This window comes from Pseudophryne corroboree, chromosome 12, assembly GCF_028390025.1.
Source record: "Pseudophryne corroboree isolate aPseCor3 chromosome 12, aPseCor3.hap2, whole genome shotgun sequence".
NCBI lineage: Eukaryota > Metazoa > Chordata > Amphibia > Anura > Myobatrachidae > Pseudophryne > Pseudophryne corroboree.
This window is the reverse complement of record NC_086455.1, coordinates 68,972,701-68,986,230: the sequence shown is the minus strand read 5'-3', so window position 1 is coordinate 68,986,230 and position 13,530 is coordinate 68,972,701.

The window sequence follows — 13,530 nt, the reverse complement described above, 5'->3', positions numbered from 1 at the left end:
ACATTTCGGTCACTAAAAGTGACCTTCCTCAGGACACAATCCCACTGGAAAAACAGGTGTATATATATATATAATAAATCTATTTACTGCAGTTGCTAAGTCTGATTGAGTGCCGCCGCCATATCTTCACACTACATAGTGGAAAGGAGTTTCCACCAGGAGGGCACCGCAGCAAATATATCACCTTCAAGGGGAGTGCCGGGACTATTTGCAATTTATATATACAGGTATATATTTTCCAGTGGGATTGTGTCCTGAGGAAGGTCACGTTTAGTGACCGAAACGTTGACCACCACGTTCGCCACAATGGCTTTCACTTTCTGAGTTAGTAAACCTTGCTTTTTTGACTGTTCTATCAAGTCCCTGGTCAGTGCCTTTCTGGAACTATATACTTATGGATTTCGAAAGGAATGCATTGGAGTGCACCCCAGGCAATTGCTATTAAGTTATTAGAGAGTGCCAACCTACCAAAGAAATATACACTGCTCAAAAAAATAACACTTAAACAACACTATGTAACTCCAAGTCAATCACACTTCTGTGAAATCAAACTGTCCCCTTAGGAAGCAACACTGATTGACAATCAATTTCACATGCTGTTGTGCAAATGGAATAGACAACAAGTGGAAATTATAGGCAATTAGCAAGACACCCCCAATAAAGGAGTTGTTCTGCAGGTGGTGACCACAGACCACTTCTCAGCTCCTATGCTTTCTGGCTGATGTTTTGGTCACTTTTGAAAGCTGGCGGTGCTTTCACTCTAGTGGTAGCATGAGATGGAGTCTACAACCCACACAAGTGGCTCAGGTAGTGCAGCTCATCCAGGATGGCACATCAATGCGAGCTGTGGCAAGAAGGTTTGCTGTGTCTGTCAGCGTAGTGTCCAGAGCAAGGAGGCGCTACCAGGAGACAGGCCAGTACATCAGGAGATGTGGAGGAGGCCGTAGGAGGGCAGCAACCCAGCAGCAGGACCGCTACCTCCGCCTTTGTGCAAGGAGGAACAGGAGGAGCACTGCCAGAGCCCTGCAAAATGACCTCCAGCAAGCCACAAATGTGCATGTGTCTACTCAAAGGATCAGAAACAGACTCCATGAGGGTGGTATGAGGGCCCGACGTCCACAGGTTGGGGTTGTGCTTACAGCCCAACACCGTGCAGGACGTTTGTCATTTGCTAGAGAACACCAAGATTGGCAAATTTGCCACTGGCGCCCTGTGCTCTTCACAGATGAAAGCAGGTTCTCACTGAGCACATGTGACAGACGTGACAGAGTCTGGAGACGCCAAGGAGAATGTTAGAGGTAGCCTGACTGCCATTAGGTACCGAGATAAAATCGTCAGACCCCTTGTGAGACCATATGCTGATGCGGTTGGCCCTGGGTTCCTCCTAATGCAAGACAATGCTAGACCTCATGTGGCTGGAGTGTGTCAGCAGTACCTGCAAGACAAAGGCATTGATGCTATGGACTGGCCCGCCCGTTCCCCAGACCTGAATCCAATTGAGCACATCTGGGACATCATGTCTCGCTCCATCCACCAACGCCACGTTGCACCACAGACTGTCCAAAAGTTGGCGGATTCTTTAGTCCAGGTCTGGGAGGAGATCCCTCAGGAGACCATCCGCCACCTCATCAGGAGCGTGCCCAGGCATTGTAGGGAGGTCATACAGGCACGTGGAGGCCACACACACTACTGAGCCTCATTTTGACTTGTTTTAAGGACATTACATCAAAGTTGGATCAGCCTGTAGTGTATTTTTCCACTTTAATTTTGAGTGTGACTCCAAATCCAGACCTCCATGGGTTAATAAATTTGATTACCATTGATAATGTGTGTGTGATTTTGTTGTCAGCACATTCAACTATGTAAAGAACAAAGTATTTAATAAGATTATTTCATTCATTCAGATCTAGGATGTGTTATTTTAGTGTTCCCTTTATTTTTTTGAGCAGTGTATATGGATAGATAGATAGATAGATAGATAGATAGATAGATAGATAGATAGATAGATAGATAGATAGATAGATATGCTTGTATATATATACATATACAGGTTGAGTATCCCTTATCCAAAATTCAAAATCACACATTTTTGGTTCTCCTACTGAGATAATGACACATATATGTGTTTTCTTGTCAGTTCGGACACATTTTGTCATTTTCTTTCGATTTCGAAGGTAATGCCTGATTGGTTGTGTAGAATACGAGGGAGTGTCAAAGCGCAGCCAAACCGTCTGCACCTCGTGGGTTTAGTTAGTGGAGAGGAGAGAGATAGTGGTCTGAGGAGTTGGTGAGTGATTTGTTGTTCTATATTGCAAGTTCTGAGTGTTGTATTGTGTTTGTTAGATGTCTAGTATTTATTGTTGACTTGTTAGTTATTAGTGTGTCATTTTTTGTCATTGTTGTTTTAATTTGAGTCTCTTGTCAGTGTTTGTGTGTGTGTGTGTGTGTGTGTGTGTGTGTGTGTGTGTGTGTGTGTGTGTGTGTGTGTGTGGAGTGTGTAGAGGAGTGTGTTTTGTGTTTTTTTTATTTATAAGTGTTCTCTGTCTTCAGTATGTCTCATGCAGTGGTTAGTGAGGTGGAAGAGGTTAGTGAGGGAGGTGAGTTGGAGGAGGTTAGTGAGGTCGGTGAGGTGGAGGAGGTTAGTCAGGTAGGTGAGGTGGATGAGGTTAGTGAGGTGGAGAAGGGGGAGGAGGTGGCTGTGTATGTGCCTGAGTCCTTAGTGAAAGTGATGTGGCTCTGCAGTCACGCACAAGGACCAAGTCAGGGCACAATGTCAAGTTTACTTTTGCTGAAAATGAGGATCTGGTGTGGGTTATTATGAGGTACCATCGGCAGCTTTTTGGGCCACAGGCTGCCAAGGTATCCTCCCGTAAGAAAGCAGCCATCTGGAAGAAGGTGGTTGATGCTGTTAATAGTGAGGGCTTGGTGAGGCGAACCGAGGACACATGTAGAAAGAGGTTCTATGATATCAAGCGACGTGTGAAAGACAAAATGGCCAAGGAGGCAAAGTCTGCACGCCGAACAGGAGGTGGCCGTCCTTTTGTGGCCTCTGATTTGGATTATGAGGTGCCCCTGCAGAACCTGATTCCGCCTGAAGTCGTGAAGGGGACTTTTGTCCGTGACTCAGATCGTCCCAAGAAGGCTGGTAAGTTGTGTTTGTGTTTTAACAACTATTATGATGTCCTTCTGTTGTTGTGTCAATTGTTTAGCTTTGTGTTGTTTGGTCCAAATAATGTTTTGTTGTTTAATATGGGCACATGGTTTATAGTACTCAATTGTGCATGGTGTATGCAGCCGTTTCTTTTGTTTTTGTTTGGGGTGCGTTGTTAAACTGTTGCAGTTTTCCATGCTTATTGTGGTTGCATCATGCACACTTTCTAAAAATGTGGGTGTGTGTGTTTTTTGTGTGTTTCCAAAACCAACCATATTGTCTGTTCTTCTGCATTGGTTTTGCCCAATGGTTTTACTTTAAGTGTTTGGCCCAATATAGGGTTAGTAGCTGTATGTGTAATATTTTGAAACACAGTATATGTACATTTATGGTGATGTATTGTTTTATTTTATTTGTAAAGGTCATACAGAGATACATCATGTTTTTGGTATTATTTTTGTAATGGGGTATACTCAGAGGCGGAACTCTGGGAGGCAACGGAGTCAACAGCCGCCGGGCTCCTGCTCTGAAGGGGGGCTCTTCTCCCCCAATTCTGTGACAAAATTGAATTAAGTTAATTTATAGCTGTTGCTATCTCTTCAGTGGCCAACTTCCTCACTGGTCCCTGCACCTTACATATCACACCCTTTTTATTATACTGTAGATGCACATTTTACAAGTCTCATACCCAGGATTAGAAATCATAATCTATCACACTGGAAGTAGACACCTTACTGATGAAGCTATATGCACCTGTAAAGGAAATATGACTAACTATATGAAGTTACTTCTCTGACAATTACACGTAACTTTATATAGTTAGAATTCTCATGCATCCTGTACAGGAGCAAATCGCTCCATCAGTAATGTGTCTGCTTTCAGTGTAACAGGTTATGGGTTCCAATCCTGGGTATAACTGCTAAGAAATATGTGATTTAAAAAAAAAAGAAAATGAAATGTATACACAGTATATACATCTTTTTACATTTTTATTTCCATTAATATACATTTTTAATACACAGCAAATACACAGTATATACTTTTTTTTTCAGAACACTCCATACACACACACACACACACACACACACACACACACACACACACACACATATATATATATAGAGAGAGAGAGAGAGAATGGATATATAATTTTTATATATAAACACACATATATGTATATATCATATATATATATATATATATATATATATATATATATATTCAACAATAACCTTATCTCGCGCTGTAATCCAGTTAGGCAGCACCTCATGAGAAAATCTCCCTGCTAGCAGGAGAGGGACAAAAAGTATAGATACGATATTCAGAGGGCGCACAACAATGTTAACTCTAGATATTGAAAACCAGCGTGATCCGAATGTCAATGTTTTTAATCAAGCATTAAAACATCCAATTAAAATCATACAATTGTACAATATTCATATATACAAATACAGTACTTCATAGATATTTTCATAAAACCCAACGCGTTTCGTCCGTTATGGACTTCATCAGGGGTACGGGTCGTAGCTGGTGGTGTGGAAGGAGAAAAATGAGAAAGAGCAAGAGAGCAAGAGAAGAGACCATCAATTGATATCACATAGCACATTTCATTTTAACATTCTTATTTCTTTTCCAACATTGAGAATTCACAAATGTTAATTTCGTTATTAATCAGAGATAATTCAAAAAATGAACAACAACTAAATACATAAAATAATCAGACATTGAGAAAAAAGAGGGATATTCTCCATGATCGCAATGATAATGAATAATAATAATAATAATAATAACTACTTACTATGAATATAGTTTAAGGTGATCCCCTACAACCATATAATATTTTCACTGTAGGTTATGGTATAGGGTAATGGATACTTCTAAAAAGAATAAGATCTATTAGATTTCCATCCAATTTAAACTCAACCAAATGATTATATGATGACATTTATCACTCACATTAAAATTAGCAGATCTCTCACGGCAAAAGTCTTTTGCATAAAATATAGTGGAAATATCTACGGGAGATAAAAATGTCTCTATAAGGATCTGTTTGCTTTACAACTAAACCATCTTTAGTTCTTATACTCACATCTGAATTCTAAGAGTGACAGTAGCGGATTATGAATTGTCTTCCAGGATTTGGAAAATACCAGATAAAATATAAATAAATTAGATAAACTGAATAAGTGGATGTTCCACATCACGGACTGATAGCCCTTCGCCCCGAACGGGATCTCTAATGATCCTGGATCGGAGGTAGGTCAGCACTTCTGGGCCTAATAAGTTCAGCGCCCAGTTTAGTATGTCCCCTCTGGGCTTAATCTATCCAGTTCGGAGTATAAACTTTGAACAGGAAGGGGAACGTTAGGGCGGAAGTCCATGCGTTCCACCATGCGGTAGGTGGAACGCATGGCGGAAATTGAATATTTCTCATTATTAAACTACCTATTTCATTCCTTGCAAGTTTCTTTTTATTTATTTATTTATTTATTAACCTAATTTAATTTATATCACCAATCTAGTATCCATTTACCTTGTGGTAATACCTTTTTATTTCTATATCCCATACCATAACCTTTTATTACCCTATACCATAACCTACAGTGAAAATATTATATGGTTGTAGGGGATCACCTTAAACTATATTCATAGTAAGTAGTTATTATTATTATTATTATTCATTTTCATTGCGATCATGGAGAATATCCCTCTTTTTTCTCAATGTCTGATTATTTTATGTATTTAGTTGTTGTTCATTTTTTGAATTATCTCTGATTAATAACGAAATTAACATTTGTGAATTCTCAATGTTGGAAAAGAAATAAGAATGTTAAAATGAAATGTGCTATGTGATATCAATTGATGGTCTCTTCTCTTGCTCTCTTGCTCTTTCTCATTTTTCTCCTTCCACACCACCAGCTACGACCCGTACCCCTGATGAAGTCCATAACGGACGAAACGCGTTGGGTTTTATGAAAATATCTATGAAGTACTGTATTTGTATATATGAATATTGTACAATTGTATGATTTTAATTGGATGTTTTAATGCTTGATTAAAAACATTGCTATTCGGATCACGCTGGTTTTCAATATCTAGAGTTAACATTGTTGTGCGCCCTCTGAATATCGTATCTATATATATATATATATATATATATATATATATATATATATTATATGTGCACAAATACATACATGTATTTATTTAAATATAGGGGGGGCACCAATATTTATCTTGCCTCCGGGCGACTGGGACGAACTTACGCCACTGGGTATACTACAAAACAAACTAAATGCATCATACTCATTTGCAGTATCCAAAAAGTCACACACAACCACAGGCCCAGTCTCCACTCCTACTGATGCTGAGGATGCTGGTAAGAACATTAGCTTTGGGTTTGTTTTTGCATCATTTTGCCATGGCAATTAATGTTTGTTTTGTGGTTTAGGGCCAACAACACACATGTTACCATCACGGAAACGCAGTCTGGGTGTGTCTTCCCGCCCGGTACTCATCACACCACCACGTCGACGCATGTCAGAGGTATCAGCCGCCCCTCCGATGCAACTCCTGGACAGTCCGCAGCCATTGTCACCACACCTGCCTGGTGAGTGTTAAAAAAACAGCACTAAATCAACCAACATACTTCCACACACACACTTTACCATATGCCAAACATTGTGCCAATTCTTCAAATATGCCTTTCCGATTTCATATGGCTTATTGGGCATACCGACCAAACACATTCCACTCAACATCTATGATAGTCCATATAGTCCAAACATCTTGGAATGTGTTTGCAAAGTATGTGCAACAGGCATGTTTACAAACAACACACATCTTGGTTAAATCTACCCTTTGTACTTTCACAGTTTAAGGCAGCGGGGAAGCAAATAATGCACTGCTTAAATTTACATTATGTTCTTAATTAACTTAATGTGAAAGAATTTAGGGGCCAATGTTAGTCCCAGCCAGCAAACCAAAGGATCATTTAAACACAAACACCTATTGAGCCACACCAAACCAAAAAAAATAGGAGAATACAAACCACATCCAGTAATTATAGATTTCTGAGAATTAATATTTTGGGGGCGAGGGAACAAAAACATTGGATATTGTTGAATACATCATCAGCTTACACTTACACGCAACTGGTCTCTCATTTCAGGGGATCTTATTCTTCAGCCAACTCCACCAGCCCAAGTGCCAGAAGCTGACAATGGAGATACATACACATTACACCTCACAGCAATACCACCACCTGGCCCAAGCCCAACACATTTGTATACTCCGCCCAGGCACATGACACCATATACGTACCTGAGCCCAATCCCAACACAGCCACAGTCTCAGGAACAGGCTTTCTGGGACAACTGGACCACTCAGCAAAGCAATAATCTAGAGTGCTTGCGTCGGCAAACACAATTAATTGGTAGTCTGGCCCATTACATACCAAGATTATGTCGAAGCAACAGTCGGCAAAGCACTGAACTCACAAGAATGGCTAACACCATGAAATTACTGAGGACAGACAATAGTAGGATGCTAGACACCTATCAAAGAATAATGGATGAAAATCTAAGGCTCCTCCAAACATACCTGCAAATATTTGCTGCTACACAAAATACACAACAGAGCATGCTCCGAATAATGGTAAACCACACAACAGCCACTAGAGACTGGAATGTCACTATAACTACACTAACCCAGCATCTTGCGCATCAATCAGAGCAAACAAGTACCAGCTGTCACGATCCGGGTATCTGGACGCCATTTCTTACCCATCAGATGCCTCCTAAGGCTGGCTCAGCGCTCCAGAACCGGATCCCATCTGTTATCCTGATGTGTACATTCCTGTATCCTCTCCTGTCACTCTGGGACGCTGTCACAGTAAACGCCATATTACACCTGGCATGGCGTCTCCCGCGGCCTCCGCCGCCGTCCCTGAACTTCTGCATGCAGAGTGTCTGAGTGGCGATTACGTCAGCCGCAGCCTCCGCTGTGTCCGCGTGGTTGGATGTGCATCTGTCAGCCTGGCGCCTCCTGTCTCCGGTGGCCGGCGCCGCCATTACTGTTTTCATTACCACATGGATTACAAACCAAACTTCCCTCCAAGTGTCTGCATGGGCGCAGCCATCTTGGATTCTGTCAGCTGATCATTTCCACCAATCTGTTCTCAGTATTGATAATCTGCATAATTGCCTAGCCAATCCCTTCCTTGCTGCAGGTATAAATACACTGTGCCTGAGCAAGGAAGGCGTCAGTGCTTTGGTTGTCAAACCTAGTTCCTGTTTGTCTCTCTCCTGTGATTGTCTTCCAGGTTCCAGCTCCTGTCTCAAGACTTCCACCATAGAGACCCGCACCAGCATTCCACCTGCGGTGTAGCCTGACTCTCCAATCCATTGTGGATTCATCTGTTTCCAGCTACAACATTACCTGCTTCCAGCTCAGCTTCCAGCAGAGTACAGCTTCCTTAAAGGGCCGGTGTCCTTTCTACACTTTACCACTCTCCACCGGTATTATTATTTCTCCGCTCTCAAGTTCTACATTTCAGTTCATATTTCATCGCTCCCAAGTTCATTTATTATTTAACTGGTTCCAGCCAGTATCCACTCCGTGCTAACAACAGTCTGGTTCCAGCCAGTATCCACAGCAGCTGTTTTATCTTCAGCAACCCAGCTTTTCCTGGAACACCAGCTGGCACTATCCTGGGTTATCTCCATTGCTACAGTCGGGCCTGGTAAGGACTTTCCATCTAGAAGATCATAAGAACTATCTCACACTACCAGTGCCCTGTGGCTCCTGCCATCCTGTAGTACCCAGGAACTGTATTTATTCTTTGCTGACTTTTACGTTTTCTTTTACTGCTGCTGTGTTGCGGAGTTGTCATAATAAACATCATTGACTTTTATCCAAGTTGTCGTGGTCACGCCTTCGGGCAGTTATTATTCATGTTACTTACATGTCCAGGGGTCTGATACAACCTCCCAGGTTCCGGTACATCTCAGCCCCTACAACTGAGGCTGCCTCCCGTCAGCTCAGGCCCTCAGTTGTGACAGTAAGCACTGACCTAATGAATCCAGCCGGAGACCAGGATCAAGCGGCCAGGCCGATGCAAGAACTGGCAGCCCGACTAGAATATCAGGAGGCTGCACAGGGCCACATCATCCGCTGTCTCCAGGATCTCTCTACTCGGCTGGATGGGATTCAGACAACTCTCCGTGGATCAGGCGCGTCTGGTGCGTCAACCACAGTGACTCCAGCTATAACCCCACCCACCTTACCCATTTCTGCTCCACGTCTTCATCTTCCAACGCCAGCAAAATTTGACGGATCTCCAAGATTCTGCAGGGGATTTCTCAACCAGTGTGAGATTCAGTTTGAGCTACAACCTGGCAATTTTCCCAGTGACCGTACAAAAATTGCCTACATTATTTCTCTTCTCAGTGGCTCAGCCCTTGATTGGGCATCACCGTTATGGGAGAGGTCCGACACCCTGCTATCTTCCTACACTGCCTTCGTGTCAACATTCAGGCGCATCTTCGACGAGCCAGGCCGGGTAACCTCAGCTTCATCCGAGATTCTCCGTTTACGCCAGGGGTCACGTACTGTAGGACAATATCTGATACAGTTCCAGATCCTGGCATCCGAACTGGCATGGAACGACGAGGCCCTGTATGCTGCATTCTGGCATGGCTTATCTGAGCGTATTAAAGATGAGTTAGCTACCAGAGACTTACCTTCTAAGTTAGATGAGCTAATCTCACTCTGCACGAAAGTTGATTTACGTTTCAGAGAGAGAGCAACTGAGCGTGGAAGATCATCTGCTCCAAAATCTTCTGCTCCTCCTCCTCGTCAACTGTCACCATCTAAAGATGAGCCCATGCAACTTGGCCGTTCCCGTTTAACTCCTGCTGAGCGCCGAAGACGTCTCTCCGAGGTTCTCTGTCTCTATTGTGCAGCTCCGTCTCACACCATTAATGCCTGTCCCAAACGTCCGGGAAACTCCAAATCCTAGCTCGCCAAGGAGAGGGCCGGCTAGGAGTAATGATCTCCTCTCCATCTCCTCAAGATTGTAATCTCCCAGTCTCGCTTCAAGTTGCTCAACGTTATCGGAACGTCATTGCCCTCCTTGATTCCGGAGCAGCTGGGAACTTTATTACCGAAGCCTATGTTAAACTAGCCAAGGAGAGGGCCGGCTAGGAGTAATGATCTCCTCTCCATCTCCTCAAGATTGTAATCTCCCAGTCTCGCTTCAAGTTGCTCAACGTTATCGGAACGTCATTGCCCTCCTTGATTCCGGAGCAGCTGGGAACTTTATTACCGAAGCCTATGTTAAACGGTGGTCCCTACCCACCGAGAGACTTCCTTCGTCCATTTCTTTAACTGCCGTGGATGGCAGCAAAATTTTTGATGCAGTTATTTCTTTAAGGACTCTACCAGTTCGTCTGAGAGTGGGAGTTCTTCATTCCGAACTTATTTCTTTTTTTGTGATTCCAAGAGCCACACATCCTGTGGTCCTGGGCCTTCCATGGCTCCGTCTTCACAATCCTACAATTGATTGGACGACTACGCAAATCCTGGCATGGGGTTCCTCCTGTGCTGAGACATGTTTGTTTAAAGTATTGCCTGTCTGTTCTTCCTCCCCCAGGTCGTCTGATGTTCCACCTCCTCCATATCAAGATTTCACGGATGTGTTCAGTAAAGCTTCTGCTGATATCCTTCCTCCTCATAGAGAATGGGACTGTCCGATTGATCTCGTTCCAGGGAAGGTTCCACCTCGAGGCCGAACTTATCCGTTGTCTCTGCCTGAGACGCATTCTATGGAGGAATATATTAAAGAGAACCTAGCAAAGGGGTTCATTCGACCTTCTTCTTCTCCAGCCGGCGCAGGCTTCTTTTTTGTAAAAAAGAAAGATGGTGGTCTGCGGCCGTGCATCGACTACAGAGGTTTGAACGACATTACCATCAAGAACCGTTATCCTTTACCCCTGATTACTGAGCTCTTTGACAGAGTTAGCGGAGCTACCATCTTTACAAAGCTGGACTTGCGAGGTGCATACAATCTCATCCGGATCCGTGAGGGTGACGAGTGGAAGACCGCCTTTAACACCCGTGACGGACATTATGAGTACCTCGTCATGCCCTTCGGATTGAGCAATGCTCCAGCTGTCTTCCAGCATTTTGTCAATGAGATCTTCAGAGACATTCTATACCGTCATGTCGTGGTCTATCTAGACGATATCCTCATTTTTGCCAACGATTTAGAGGAACATCGTTTTTGGGTTAAAGAGGTTCTGTCCCGTCTCCGTGTCAATCATCTCTATTGCAAATTAGAAAAATGCGTCTTTGAAGTCAAGTCCATTCCGTTTCTAGGGTACATTGTGTCCGGTTCCGGACTAGAGATGGATCCTGAGAAACTACAAGCAATCCAAAATTGGCCGGTACCCTTAACCCTCAAAGGGGTCCAGAGGTTCTTAGGGTTCGCCAACTATTACCGAAAGTTTATACGAGACTTTTCCACCATTGTGGCGCCTATTACTGCTTTCACTAAGAAGGGTGCTAACCCGTCCAAGTGGTCTGAAGAAGCCATGCAAGCATTTCATCTTTTAAAACAAAGGTTCATCTCTGCGCCTGTTCTGAAACAGCCTGACATCGACTCTCCTTTCATCTTAGAGGTGGATGCCTCCTCCGTTGGAGTAGGAGCGGTGTTATCTCAGAGGGCTAAAGATGGCCATTTACACCCTTGCAGTTTCTTCTCCCGGAAGTTCTCCCCAGCTGAGCGCAACTATGCCATTGGCGACCAGGAGTTGCTAGCCATCAAGCTCGCTCTAGAAGAGTGGAGGTATCTGTTGGAGGGAGCTTCTCATTCAATCACCATACTTACAGACCACAAGAACCTTTTATACCTGAAGGGCGCACAATGTCTCAACCCTCGTCAGGCCAGATGGGCACTTTTCTTTTCCAGGTTCGACTTTAAACTCCAGTTCTGTCCGGGCTCTCAGAATCGCAAGGCCGATGCCCTTTCCCGCTCATGGGAGCAAGAAAATGAGTCAGAGTCTTCAGACAAGCATCCTATTATAAATCCGTTGGCATTCTCCACGGTAGGGATGGACTCTACGCCCCCATCAGGGAAAAGTTTTGTGAAGCCGATGCTAAGGAAGAAGCTCATGCATTGGGCCCATGCTTCCCGTTTTGCCGGACATACAGGTATCCAAAAAACCCTGGAGTTTATCTCTAGGTCCTATTGGTGGCCAACTCTGAAAAAGGACGTCTTGGAGTTTATTGCATCTTGCCCAAAGTGTGCCCAACATAAAGTATCCCGCCAGTCGCCTGCGGGGCAACTGGTTCCACTATCCGTTCCCCGTCGACCATGGACCCACTTGTCGATGGATTTCATTACAGACTTACCCATGTGCAACAAGTTCAATACCATCTGGGTGGTAGTTGACCGGTTCACCAAGATGGCACACTTCATTCCTCTCACCGGTCTTCCGTCAGCTTCCAAGTTGGCTCAAGTATTCATACAAGAGATCTTCCGACTCCACGGTCTTCCTGAAGAAATTATCTCAGATCGAGGAGTTCAATTCACAGCCAAATTCTGGCGAAGTTTATGTCAAGTCCTCCAAGTCAAGCTAAAGTTTTCCACGGCTTACCATCCTCAGACCAATGGTCAAACCGAGAGGGTGAATCAGGACTTGGAGGCCTTCCTCCGCATCTATGTGTCCTCCTCTCAAGATGACTGGGTTCAATTACTTCCCTGGGCCGAGTTCTGTCATAACAACCAGTATCATTCTTCATCTGCTTCCACACCATTCTTCACTAACTTTGGATTCCACCCTAAAGTCCCTGAGTTCCAACCGCTTCCAGCAACTTCTGTTCCCGCAGTGGATATCACCTTGCATCAGTTTGCCAATATCTGGAAGAGCGTACGATCAGCTCTGCTCAAGGCATCGTTCAGGTACAAGAAGTTTGCGGATAAGAAGCGTCGAGCAGTTCCTGCTCTCAAGGTGGGTGATCGGGTATGGTTATCCACGAAGAATTTGAGGTTAAGAGTTCCCAGTATGAAGTTTGCACCTCGCTATATCGGTCCTTTCAAGATTGAACAAGTCATCAATCCTGTTGCTTACAGACTCCAGTTGCCTCCCTTCTTAAAAATACCCAGGACATTCCATGTTTCCCTGTTGAAACCGCTGATCTTGAATCGGTTTCATTCCTCACTTCCTCCAACTCCGAAAGTCCAAACTCAACGAGGCGTTGAGTATGAAGTGGCCAAGATCCTGGACTCACGTCACCGTTACGGTCAACTACAATATCTTATTGACTGGAAGGGTTATGGTCCTGAGGAACGTTCATGGACCAATGCTTCTGATGTC